General features: G+C 42.1%; 1 protein-coding gene across 2 annotated transcripts in view; it reads right to left on the bottom strand.

Annotated features, from left to right (window-relative positions):
• Positions 1-9,011, bottom strand: part of usp6nl (USP6 N-terminal like) — a 99,570-nt gene extending 90,559 nt beyond the window's left edge. The window contains exon 1 of one of the 2 annotated variants that reach the window (XM_006780945.3): positions 8,762-9,011. The gene's annotated coding sequence lies outside the window, so the exon portion shown is untranslated. Of the gene's footprint in view, positions 1-8,519; positions 8,727-8,761 lie in introns of those variants that run through there. The other variant, XM_035908824.2, reaches the window with a different exon arrangement.
• Positions 9,012-12,639: the final 3,628 nt, after the last annotated feature.

The following is a 12,639-nucleotide window of genomic DNA, read 5'->3' as shown; positions in this document are numbered from 1 at the left end:
AGGGGTCACATAGAGAAAGTAAGTAGCAGCAGTGTAGTTAATTAATCACACTAATTAATGTTAATGAAAGTGTCAGGACTATTAAATAAGTGGACACCGAGTTAAAACACTAAGAATACGGCTTTATATGTGGAGGTGGTTAAAGAAGTCGGCTCCTCAGATTTTAAAATGTAGTTTTAAATTATGAAGGAAACTTACTATTCAAATTAGCTGGCCAGCATTTGCATGAGCAGGTAAGTTTCTGGCGACGACCAAAATGTGTATGTGTGTTAATAAACTACATGTGTGGCACTTGACGTGAACACAAGGATATTAAAACCCTCAAATACAGACTAAGAAAGACATTTTTAAACCTAATATGATTCCACTACCCTACAATAAAATTAACCATTGCCTTAAGGCCCAATTATCACCGATGCAGATGTCTTTTGTATGAGGCTCACTCAATCAAATAAAACCTACATTGATTTTTGTGCTACTTTAGAAAAGCATATGTGAGCACATCTCCTTCCATTTAAAACTTTTAAAAGTTTGCATAGACACCTTGATAGCAAGCAAATGAGAGAAGGAAGTCCAATATTCACCCTCCTCCTCCCTCCACTTTTCTTTTATATGTTTTTTTATATGCTTAACTGGTTCCAACAGCTACTTGCTAACTGTGTCTGTGTGCCGTCTGGAGCTGAGTACATGCAGTGCTGGGTTCATCAGAGCTGAAATAACAAGTCGTGCAGTTGTTCAGTGCGGGACTTTTCGACTCTCACAGCTGACAATGAGATACTTTTATTCTAAACTGCTCCGACTTTCCAAATTTAATAAAAACTGCACTCAAAAGCACTCAAACCACCATGCCAGCCAAGAAACAAGACCTCTTCTGTTCTCTGTTATAAACTCAGCAGGCCAGCAGCTGCCGTTATGATGTGTTAAAGAGTAACTGTGCAGTCTCACAGTGGTTAGGCATCTCTGAAGTGAATTAAAAACCTACTGACATGAAAACAATCCAAACTAACACTGCAGAGAACAAGCGGCTGGCGGCAAACTGAGTCCAAAACGAGCCGTCTCGGCCTTCATAATCCCACACTGCCAACACTGGTGTGTTTGCTGGACATCAGGTTAGCCAGTGTCATTTTCTTCTCCCCACACACATACGCGCGCACACATGCACACAGGCCAGAGGGCAGCTCAGCATCTGCTGGTATGTTGTGTTTTGCTGCTCTGAAGCTGGGCTCCAAAAGGAGAGTGCGGCGGGCTGAGCCAGCAGGGATGGTGGCCAATAAAGACGAGCAGCAGCAGCTCGGTTGCCAAGGCCTGGACAGCAGTGAGGGAATGTAGGAAACCTGTGTGTGGGTGAGCCGCCTGGTGTGCCAAGTAAGTTGAATTCAGCTCTGCTGTGTTCAGAAAGCCTTATCAAAATTCAGCTGATATGCGAATCAGCCGACATCAAAACAGGTGACAGGTGAAGTGAAGAAGACTGCCCGTCTTAAACTTTAAGTGCAAAGAAACACCAAGCAGCAATCTTCCGGGGATGTGAAACTGCAGAATCAAGTCAATCCCCATAGACCCCCATGTTAAAATATCCACTAAATGACACAAACTGTTGTGGCTTTTATGTGAGATTTCCTGTGAGTTGTAGCTGACCGGTGCTTGTGGGTTTGTGCTGTTTGTGCCTCTTACAGCACTGTAACGGCTGATTCGTAAGGGATAATCAGCTGAAAAAGTCTGTGGTTCTGTTTTGGAGGGCTATATTGTTTTAGCGGATATCTGAATCTCACCAATGCGTCTGTACAGTTTATGATCTAGCTCAGGGGTGGGCAACTCCAGGCCTCGAGGGCCGGTGTCCTGCAGGTTTTAGATATCACCCTGGGTCAACACACCTGAATCACATGGTTAGTTCGTTACCAAGCCTCTGGAGAACTTCAAGACATGTTGAGGTCATTTAGCCATTTGAATCAGCTGTGTCGGATCAAGGACACATCTAAAACCTGCAGGACACCGGCCCTCAAGGCCTGGAGTTTCCCACCCCTGAGCTAGCTACATCATACATACGCATATCTATGATCTACATCTGTGATGATCTTTGTTATTTAATTTATCTTGAGCACACCCTTCATAAAAATGTCACTCCCCAATGGCTAAAGCCTCCCCTCTTGCCACAACACAAAACTTCTCAGCTGGAACGTGACACAAAGCTCAAGGTATTGAGCCCAGATCCTAGTCCAACTGAGCATGCTCAACTTCCAAAGACACTCCATCTCAAATCATCACACTACAAACTCTAAGGTACTGGTCCATTCCCAGGTGGGTACACAATATTATTCCGATGGTTTTAATAGTGTGGCAGATTTGCAGTACTTGTCTTCCTCCCTGTTAAATGAAAGGATAAATCACCCAGTTAGCTTAAAAGCTGAGCCTGGCTCTTTCCAAAGAAAATAAAAGGCACTTACCAGCACCTATGAAACCACAACATCTCTTCACACATCACACTGTGCTTTTGCAGGGATTAAAAAGGGAGATAAATATGATCATTAATGAAGTTTAGTGGCACTGTTTAGCAGACCCTGTCCCCTTTGGATGGAGTCAGGCTAGCTGCTGCCAGTCTCTTTGCTAACCTAATCTAAGTGACCGCTGGCATAGTGTTACCTTTACAGAGAGAGAGATTGATCTGCTTACTGAACCGTCAGTAAAAACTGAGATTGTTTTCATTTACTGAGAAATGGATTCAATCAACAAATTGATGAACAGAGAAAAAATATGAAAGCTATTTGTTTTTTAAAAAATGGTGGTAAATTTAACATCCTGAGATTAATTGGTTTAATAAGATGAATTAATTGTGGGATCATTTAACAATAAACATAAATGATAATTGTCATGAAACCATCACTATAATCATGTTTCCCTTGGCCTTCAGTTTTACTGTACAATACTCTGACTATTTGAGATGCAATACTTCAATAAAAAGTCATAAAACTTAGGGCAATACTCAAGCAGCATAAAAGGAGGAAACTTAAATACAGCCTTCAAATGTAGTCCGACTCTTTTCTCTCGGCTACCTGTTTGTACGACCACACCCACACAGCGGGAGAAACATAGTAATGGTCGGCTTTAAAACTACAAACACACAGAGACGTGCTGCATGTGGCCGAGAGGCACAGGCCTGCTAAAGGCTCCGCTGCTATGTTACAGAGTTTCAGTCGGACAAAACCTTCTCAAGTTGACGCCACGCAGGCTGGTAAATACACTGCCTTTTCAACAGGAAAGCACACACACACACGCACGCATGCACACACACAAACACACACACACACACAATGTTTTCAATTGTTTCTGAAGAGGCACTGCAGATGCTCTTACAGAGGTAGAAAAGAAGGAGATGAACTAATTTGTGCTTGTTGACCCCACGCTTTTCCATTTCCTGTCTCTGAGCCACACATCCAACAGCAGCCTCCAACTCAGTCCCTGGCAGCATATTTATTTATTTGGACCAATATGGAGATTATGGTTAGACTGAGGAAAATATAATAAACCTTGCTCCAGAATATGGGTGCTAAACTGCCCTGGATATTTGTCAGCAAGGTAACAGTGGATAATTCTTAACCTAAACTAATTGCAGCAGCATATTTTGACCAGTTCTGAACCAAATGCTCTTCTCTAGCAGAGTCTATGAATAAAGATATTCTTCTGGAAAGTCTTGTATTAACAAGCTGTAGATCAGAGAACAAGGTGCTTCTGTGTTGACCGCCGCTGATGTTGTTTTAGTCATCATTTAGCTTAACACAATATCTGCAAGATGAAGCATAATCACCAAATCTCTGATTTTGTTCACGAGTGAGGCAAAAGTCGACCATGAGACTGACAGATGTTTGTGGTGAAGAGATGGCTTATTTACCGGTCAATCTACCCTCACCTATGGTCATGAGCTCGGGTAGTGATTGAAAGAATGAGGTCACGAATACAAGCAAAGAAAAGGAGTTTCCTTTAAAGCAGGGCTGTCAAACTCCAGGCCTCGAGGGCCGGTGTCCTGCAGGTTTTCGATATCACCCTGGGTCAACACACCTGAATCACATGATTAGTTTATTGCCAGAACTATGGAGAACTTCAAGACATGTTGAGGAGGTAATTTAGCCATTTAAATCAGCTGTGTTGGATTAAGGACGCATCGAAAACCTGCAGGACACCGGCCCTCGAGGCCTGGAGTTCGACACCTGTGCTTTAAAGGGTGGCTGGGCTGTCCCTTAGATACAGGGTTAGGAGTTGGGACATTCAAGAGGGACTCGGTGTAGAGCCACTGCTCCTCCACAGCTGAGGTGGTTCGGGGATCTGGCTAGCATACTCCCTGGACACCTTCTTGGCAAGGTATTTCGGACATGTCCTACCAGAAGAAGGCCCTGAGGTAGACCCAAGACACTTCAACATGCATAGACCACCAACACTCCCATTATTAGACGACTTGCTGCACCTCCTGAGCCACAGTCACCCAGTAGTTTTGCAATCATGCAAAATTCCTCTAGTAGAGTACAAGCACAAAGTGGAGCTGGAAAAGGGCATAAGAGGTTCCCTTCAAAGCAGCTGTAGACACAGCAGCAGTTAGAACTCTGTAATAAGAGTAAAAACATGTTTTGGTGCTCTTTTTGTTGTCTGATTGTGAAAGAAATGAGGGGAAAATACAGACAACTAAGATTAGAAGGGTACCTCGTATGCAGAAGGTCTCTAAAATGCCACACAGTGCAGCAGCTCTGTAGAAAACCAGCGTGAGGTTTTGTGTAAAAGGTCAAGTGTTGACAATGGCTTACAGGCAACAGGGCAGCGTTAAGATTAATCAGACCTTGCATCTGGTGCAGCAATGAACTTCTACCCTGCTGAAGAGTCTGCGAGCTAGAAACTGAAACCTTATCAGCTGGGCAGGTGATGCTTCTCTCAGAGTTCAGGTTGCTCTGAAAGTTTTATGAGGATTGGTGAGCTGGCAGGTTAGGATTTACAGCTAAAGACTTTAAAGATCAACCCCGTCTAGCTTGACTAACTATACTCACATTCTGTGGAATTTGACTGTTTATTCTTATCCATTTCATCTCTATGTGTTCACTGCAGAGGCTGCAACATGTCGTGTGTGATGTTAAATTAGCTGCAGGCTTTTGTAGTCCTTGTTACCAGTATCTCAAGCTAAAAAAAAAACACCTCCTCGCTTAAAATTCCTCTACTTTGCGTCACAAAATCTGTTTTCTGAGGGGAAGTCCTCACATAAGACTGCCCAGCTCGGGCTATAAGATAAGACATACTTTTATTCTCCCAGAGTTGGGAAATCCCTTAACACAATAGACATATAACAAAACGTTTAAATAAGCAGAATGGTGTGAACCGCAATAAAACTCAATATTACCAAACTGATACCATAAAAAGGTGAAAACTAATATGAAATAAAAGCATCAAAAATACCAACCAGATTACGGCCCAAAGCGGATGATGTATGGCATCAGTTTGGGTCAGATTATTTTATGTTCTAGTTTTTTTCTGGCAGCTTCTGGCCTCACACCCTCGTGGCAGAATGACGAGCAAGTTAGACTCTTTCTGAGACTCCTCTCGCTTCTGTGTGGTTCACCAATATAAGAGCAGAGCGCTCTGAGAGCTGTGAGAGTTTATTTGATCCTACCGCTCAGCTGTGTATAGACTACTGTTTAAAGAGGACTCTGTAACAGGTGTCCAGGTTTGGGGAACGCTGCAACGAGTCAATCTGGTTGTTAAGCATGATGTAATTTGCTTTTTCCTAGTCCGAACGCTCCCTCGGTTCCAAAAAGCAAACAAACGCTGAGACACTATCAATCAGCTCCAATAAAATGATCAGTGTGACTGTTCTCTCAGCATATCATCCACGAAACAGAGGATTCACAAGGTTCTGTGGGATGAACCCCTGTCTGAAGTATTCTTGAATAAATTCAAATCTGCTCTGATGGAAAATATGTGGAAGGCTTTAGTTAAGTTGGGCGCACAAGAGAGGTGAAGAAGAGAGTGAAGGCAGGGTGGAGTGGGTGGAGATAAGACTGTGACGCTGACAAAAAGACAGGAGGCCGAGATGAAGATGCTAAGGTTTTCACAGGAAGTAATGAGGATGAACAGCTCAGGTCAAGCAGTTTGGAGACAAATTTAGAGAGGCAAGGCTGAGATGGTTTGGACATGTGCAGAGGAGGGGTAGTGGATATATCTGACAACGGACGCTAAAGAAGAAGACTTCAGAGAGGGATTGATATAGTGAAGGATGCTAGGGATAGTGAGATGGATGCAGATGATCAGCTGTGGTGAGCATTAATGGGAACATGCAAAGGAGAAGAAAAAGTGTTGCTGGGCTAGTTGACTTAAAATAGTCCTCATCAGAGGCCTCATGTCCTCACTGAAATCTTAGGTCTCACTGAGATTGACTCTCTATAATCAAGCACCATGATAGCAACAGACAAAAACACTGTGCAGTCATCCAATGGCAAAAAAAGCAAGACCAGAGTTTCCTTCTCTTTGGTCTAACTCTTAGATGGAAATGGTGATCTATATGCTATATATCTATATGATGATCTATTAGAACAGCTGCTGAAGAAACCATGGCAATGGGAAAGGTGTGCCCATCCACAAAAAGTAAGTAAACCAAGCTTGATTTTTGTGCCCATGCAGACTGAAACACATAGCTGGACTTCTCGTACTAAAAGCCAATTTAGAGGGTCCTTAAACATCTCCTAAACATGTAAGTGCTAACAGAATGAAAAAGTGGTGTTAGGTGAGGTGCAGCAAACAGACCACATCAAGACAAATTAAAAGTTTGTGAAACTCTACAGTGTGCATACTGTTACTTTATAAGCATTATGGTAGGAGCCTAGAAGAAGTAGAAAGTGTGAGTTGCCATGCCCAGGAATGTTGCTTCTAGTTTTCTGACATCTATCTCTGTTTGACATCAGAGCTGGGAAAGAGCCGATCCCAGAAAAGCAACTCAGCAGCAGCAGCAGGGCAGTGGCGACAATGGCTCAAAATAAAAGCTGATAAAGCGCATAGTCTGACCCTGACACATCCTGACATGCTGCTCATCTCAAAGGCAGCCAGACGCTGAGCACTGGAAATGCAGCTCTGCAGGGGACAAACAAGCTTAATCACAGGTTTAAGGTGAAGATGACAACTGTGATAATGAGGAAGAAATCTTTAGTTGATTTATGCCTCGGTTTCTTTTTTCAGTCTTGGGGCTTTGTGTCAAGCGATGCAGCTGGACAACACCTCCGAGGTTTTCGATGTAAACACCGTGCATAGCACAGCCTCACTTGTGCACACCACTACAAATGCCTTGTGTTTTGAAATTGCAAAGCTCCCAACCGAGTTAAGCCGCATTATCCTGAAGCGGGACAGGAGGGATAGAGAAGCACACCACTGTCAAGTGTGCAACATTCAGAGGTATCATTTCCTCCTATTGTTTTCAAAGTAAAACGGTTTTATTTTCTTTCGGTAATGCCAAGTAACTAGTTTACGTACCTGTCAGTGTATGAAAAATACCTTGAGAAATTTCCTAATAAACTTTTTTTAAGATAAGACACCAGAATCAGAAGATACAGAAGTACAACTGTATTGCGACGTTACACATGATTTCCACAGTGCTTATTTAGTTGGTTTTCAGTATAAATAATGCTTTCAATAACAAAGAGTGATCAGTGCATCCCTACGTGTGAATATACGCTCTTTTAACCGTTGTACTGGCAAGTCTCTCGCTTTTAATTTGAAAACACATTCGCTTTACTTCCGATTTTTAGCGTATTTCTAGCTGAACTGACGAACCTCACTTCAACATCTCCTTCTATCCTTTCCTCTCCCATGAAAACCATGATATCACACACAGTGGAAAGCACATTCAGTGAACGATTTTACAGCTTTGGCGGTGAGCGCAGGGGAGGGTGGGGTCATCAAAATGAGTGACAGACCGTCACGGCCAATTAGAAGCCTGAGAGCCGCGTGGACAGCCAATGAGAAGCAGTGAATGGTGCTTAGTCTATATTGATTCCGTTGCGGGAGGTAATGTAGCAACAATCAGCTGAACTCCAACCGGAACTAAAGCGATTTTAACATACGAATAAAAAACAATGTGGTGAAAACCCCACGAAAATATTGAAATTATAAATAATTACTGTACAGCTCAAAGCATGGCGGTTAAAAGGAATTTGGGGGATTCACATCCAAAACTAAGGGTGATTTTTAAGCTTTTTTCCACGCTTTTTTTTACGTGTGAGCTCGTGTGAAGCAGGAAAGATCTTCAAAACGATAACAGTTATTCTATGACTAACGAGATTAAACAGTAAATATAGTAAATGTAAATAAATCATAATCAACGACAGCTACGTTTACTCGCGTAACCATCTCCTTCAGCGGTAGCTTTATTTTGTAGGATGAGACCGGAAGTTGCCTTCTGCTACTCTGCTAGCTCAACACCGGAGGGGTTTGGCTAGGTAGGCCTCAGTGAATACAAATAAGTACAAAGTTTACCACAATAAAACACAATGAACCATTACCTCTAAACGCAGAACGACTCGAATTATCCCACACAGGCGCCGGGAGAAGTCCAGAAAAGCCCCGGCGCTATGCTCCACTTCACTCCCAAACGCCACCGTTTGCGGGCTGCCGTCATTCAGCCCCGCGGTATCGCTACTGTGTCCACTGACAGATGCCTTTCAGGAGCTGCTCGACAACTTCCCAACCGCTGCAAAATTAATTCCCGCCGCACCGGCGCAAAACTAACTCATCAAAGGCTCACCTTGCTCTCAGCTCGACGGCTCCTCCTCGGTCACAAACCTCAGGGCAAAGTGGAGCAGAAAGCGTCCATGGTCCCGTACCAGGAAGTCCAGGGCACTTCTCAAACTCCGTGTGTGGGAAGCCGTGCAGGATCCCAGCCAGGTAGCAGCAATGCGCCGCCCGCCGGGCTGATCTGATCTCACCGGCTGGATGCTGCAGCTGCAGCTGGGGCCGAGCCCAGTCTGCAGGACTGCCCTCACACAAACATGAGCCACAGGGCTCAGGGTCGCTCCTGCTTCCTACGAAGTCCAGGAAAATCACAGGAAAACTGTGGGCTCTGATCAGAGTCCCAATCAGAATGTCATACATGTTTTAATCACTATAATTGATCAAATAATCAATCACAGGGCCGCTTGCAACTTCCATATCAGTTTTTTTATTTTGTTTATTTTAATGTTTGTTACTGACTAGGTAAAAAAAAAAAATCAGCCACGCGTTTCCTATATGGTAGTCCACATCCCACCAAAGACAGTTCAAAATTTGCATCACGAGATCAAGAAATACTGCCGGCTTTTTGACAGTGGTTTTATTTTTTATTTAATTTTATTGATAAAAAAGAAAGAATGAAAAAAGAAAAGTTAATCTGAGATATGTTAGACTAATTAATTAATTAAAAAATGTGTACAGAAAAAAGGAAAAAAATCTAAACAAAATTCATTTGTACTGCTTACAAATGGTTGCTATACACAGTAAAACACACTCAGAGATTTGTTCTGTGTACCAGGAGTGCCGTGGGAGTGATGTATACATGTGTAGTTAGCAGGTATCTATTGTATGTAGGTATTATGAAGCGTGACGTGAGAACAACAGTTTTGTATTGAATGAACTATTTTGCAAGGTGGCGAAGCAAAGGTTTATTTAAATAAAAGGCACAATCCCACTTAATCCTTGGCTATTTTAGCAACTAAATTGGCCACTTCCAGTCATTTGTGACTACTTTCTTTTCTTTAATAACCCTGTTTATGTTTATTCCTAGACTGTTTTCTTTATCTGCCATAGATATTCCAGAAAGTGTTCTAACGTGAATAAATATGGCTTTCTGCATTCAAAAACAAACCTCATCTCCCTCACCTTAGCTGTGACAAAAGTACTGAACCACTTTTATAACATCCTGAAGGATTTCTACAAGATTTTGGAGCTTGCCCTTTTATCCAGAAGAGCATTTGTAAAGTCAGACACTGGTGTTGGACGCTTACAGTCTCCGTACTTGTTCATCCCAAAGGTGTTTGATGGGGTTGAGGTCAGGGCTCTGTGTGGGCCAGTCAAATTCATCAAGCCATTCTTTTATGGGCTTCACTATGTGTGCTGATCCGCAGTCATGCTGGAACGTGGAAATGTAAGCTGAAGAAGCTGAAGCGTGAACATCTCTCTAAACATTTAAGCTGAGGTCAAAGCTCAGGACAAGATCAATAAAAAGGTGTGTCAAAATACTTTTGTCTGTATAGTCGTATCTGTCCCAAGTATTGAAGAAAGTACTCATTGTGCAGAACAACACAACTACAGTGGCCTCAAGGTGCTTTATGCTGTAAGGTAAAGACCCTACAATAGTGGACAAACCGCTTGTGAGCAAGCATTTGGTGACAGTGGGAAGTAAAAAAAATCCCTTTTAACAGGAAGAACCTCAAGTAGAACCACGGTCAGGGAGGGACAGCCATCTGTATAACCTTCTAATGATGGAGCTGGAGATTAGTTTAATCACTGATGCTGCGCTGGGTATCGTTATCTGATACAGCATCACATATTCTTGGATTTCAGTTTTAAAATCCACCAAAAAGGAAGTAACTGAAGCTCTAAAACAAATGGTAAGGAGTACAAAATGCAGTATTTGCATGTAAAATATAGACAATAATGTACATGTGTAAAAAAAAAAAAAAAAAAAAAAGTAGATTAAGACTCCTCTCTGTTACATCCACCACTGGTCCAATCAAATTCTAATCCATTTGGCATTTTAGTATAGTTTAGTGGTATTTGTTTTAGGGCTCCAGGGAGGGTGGATTATATTTTGAAGGGGATGCTGTCACCCCATAAGCCTTGGCAGAGGTTTCATACAGTATGTTCATATTAATCAGTGATAGTATGTTAATCACAGGCGTGCATTGTCACACTGAGATTAAATTTAAATGTGGTGCTTTTACATTCAAGTTAGTCCAAATAAAAGGTGTTTAATATTCACGTGGTTCCATTTATAACTGCATGTGGAGGAAACAAAAACGTCTGGTCTAATCTGTCTTTGAAGTGGGCCGGACCAGTGAAACTCCCCTTTCTGTCTGTGTGAAGAAGTTTAACTGCACACTTACTCCCTGAGATATCGCAACATAAGAAAAAGAAGAGGAATTTCACCTGTACAGTCTCAGTTTTCTTGAGATGATACAGAGATACTGTAGTCTATGAAAGAAATCCATAGAAAATTCCAAAGCCTTCCAGTGGGCCGGTTTGGAGTCTTTGTGGGGCCTATTCTAGCCCCCGGGCCTTATACTTGAAACCCCTGAAGTAGAGGATTTTGGATGAACTTCTTCCATCACACATTTTAATCTGCTGCTGCCGCTTCCACCGGATTCATTTGTATTCTCGTCTCGGCTTCATCGACAAACAGGACTTGTTCTGATGAAGAGGGTGTTGAGTGTCCACACGCTTCACGCGGTGTGGAAACATTTCCCTTGCTTCACTGAGGAATCCATTACCGCCGCTGTTTACACAACAACAACAACACAGGCATTTGCTGATAAAATAACAGATTACATACTGATAAGGCATTAGCAGTTGCCCTCTTTAGATACATTTGCTCTCCAGTGGCATAAACAGCGCACGTTCTAGACTAGTTTGGCTCCAGTTTTGCTTTGCAGGTGAATTAATAATCACATCAGTTATTTGTAAGATTTCTGATCCAAATCATGTAAAAGATCATAACATTTTTTTACATATTTTCTAAGCTAACCAAACTGGACTTTATGGAAAAGAGAATATAGGATAATAAAAGTCCCTTAATGTACCTCCAGCCTCCAATAGTTTGGGGGCACAGGAAGGAAAAAGGAGTAAAATTGTGTTTTTGATGCTATTAAAAGCATAGCCTGCAGATGGACTTGGATGCAAAGGATATTTTTTTATATCTCCTTGTTTTTGTTCATTGATGTTGGACATTAAAAAAAAGAGGAGAGACAAAGAAAAGAAAAGGAGTTGGGGGGGGGGGGGGGGGGGGGCTGTCATGATGTTTAAAAGAGCTGCTCCTGGCCTATTTGTATGAAAAAGAAACTTGCTGCTGATAATGTGCAACCTACTGTGGTGAAAACAAAAAGAGATGAGGGATGATCATAACGGTCCTTTTAGTGTCAGCTTCTCATCAAAATGCTTTTGAAAGTATTAAATTTGATATTTAATATAATAATATAATATAATATATTAAATATGCCTTTTTTTCTGAATGTGCACAGTTAATGTAACTGAGATAGGACAGAAAATGACTGAACGAAAAGATGTGGAGTGATTGTGAGATTAAAAAACCCAGCATGTGCCTCCTACAGCAGGTGGATATGTCACTTTGATGCACTAGAAAGGAAAGGGCCATCGGAGGGTTGCTCATTGGAGATTTCTGTTCACAAAGTTCAGTACAAGTGGCTTTACACCGGGAGTGGAAAGGAAAGGAAAGGAAAGGAAGGGAAAGGAAAGGAAAGGAAAGGAAAGGAAAGGAAAGGACAGGAAAGGAAAGGAAAGGAAAGGAAAGGAAAGGAAAGGAAGGGAAAGGAAAGGACAGGAAAGGAAAAGGGGAACTGGTGCTTTCAGTACCAGAATTGTCTTTAAAACATCTTTAAGAGTTTTAAATCTGTGCACATCCTGCAGATTTCC

Source organism: Neolamprologus brichardi, chromosome 17, assembly GCF_056152115.1.
Source record: "Neolamprologus brichardi isolate AB-2024 chromosome 17, ASM5615211v1, whole genome shotgun sequence".
Lineage (NCBI taxonomy): Eukaryota > Metazoa > Chordata > Actinopteri > Cichliformes > Cichlidae > Neolamprologus > Neolamprologus brichardi.
The sequence above is the reverse complement of the archived record's forward strand: the minus strand, read 5'-3'. Positions and strand labels throughout refer to the sequence as shown.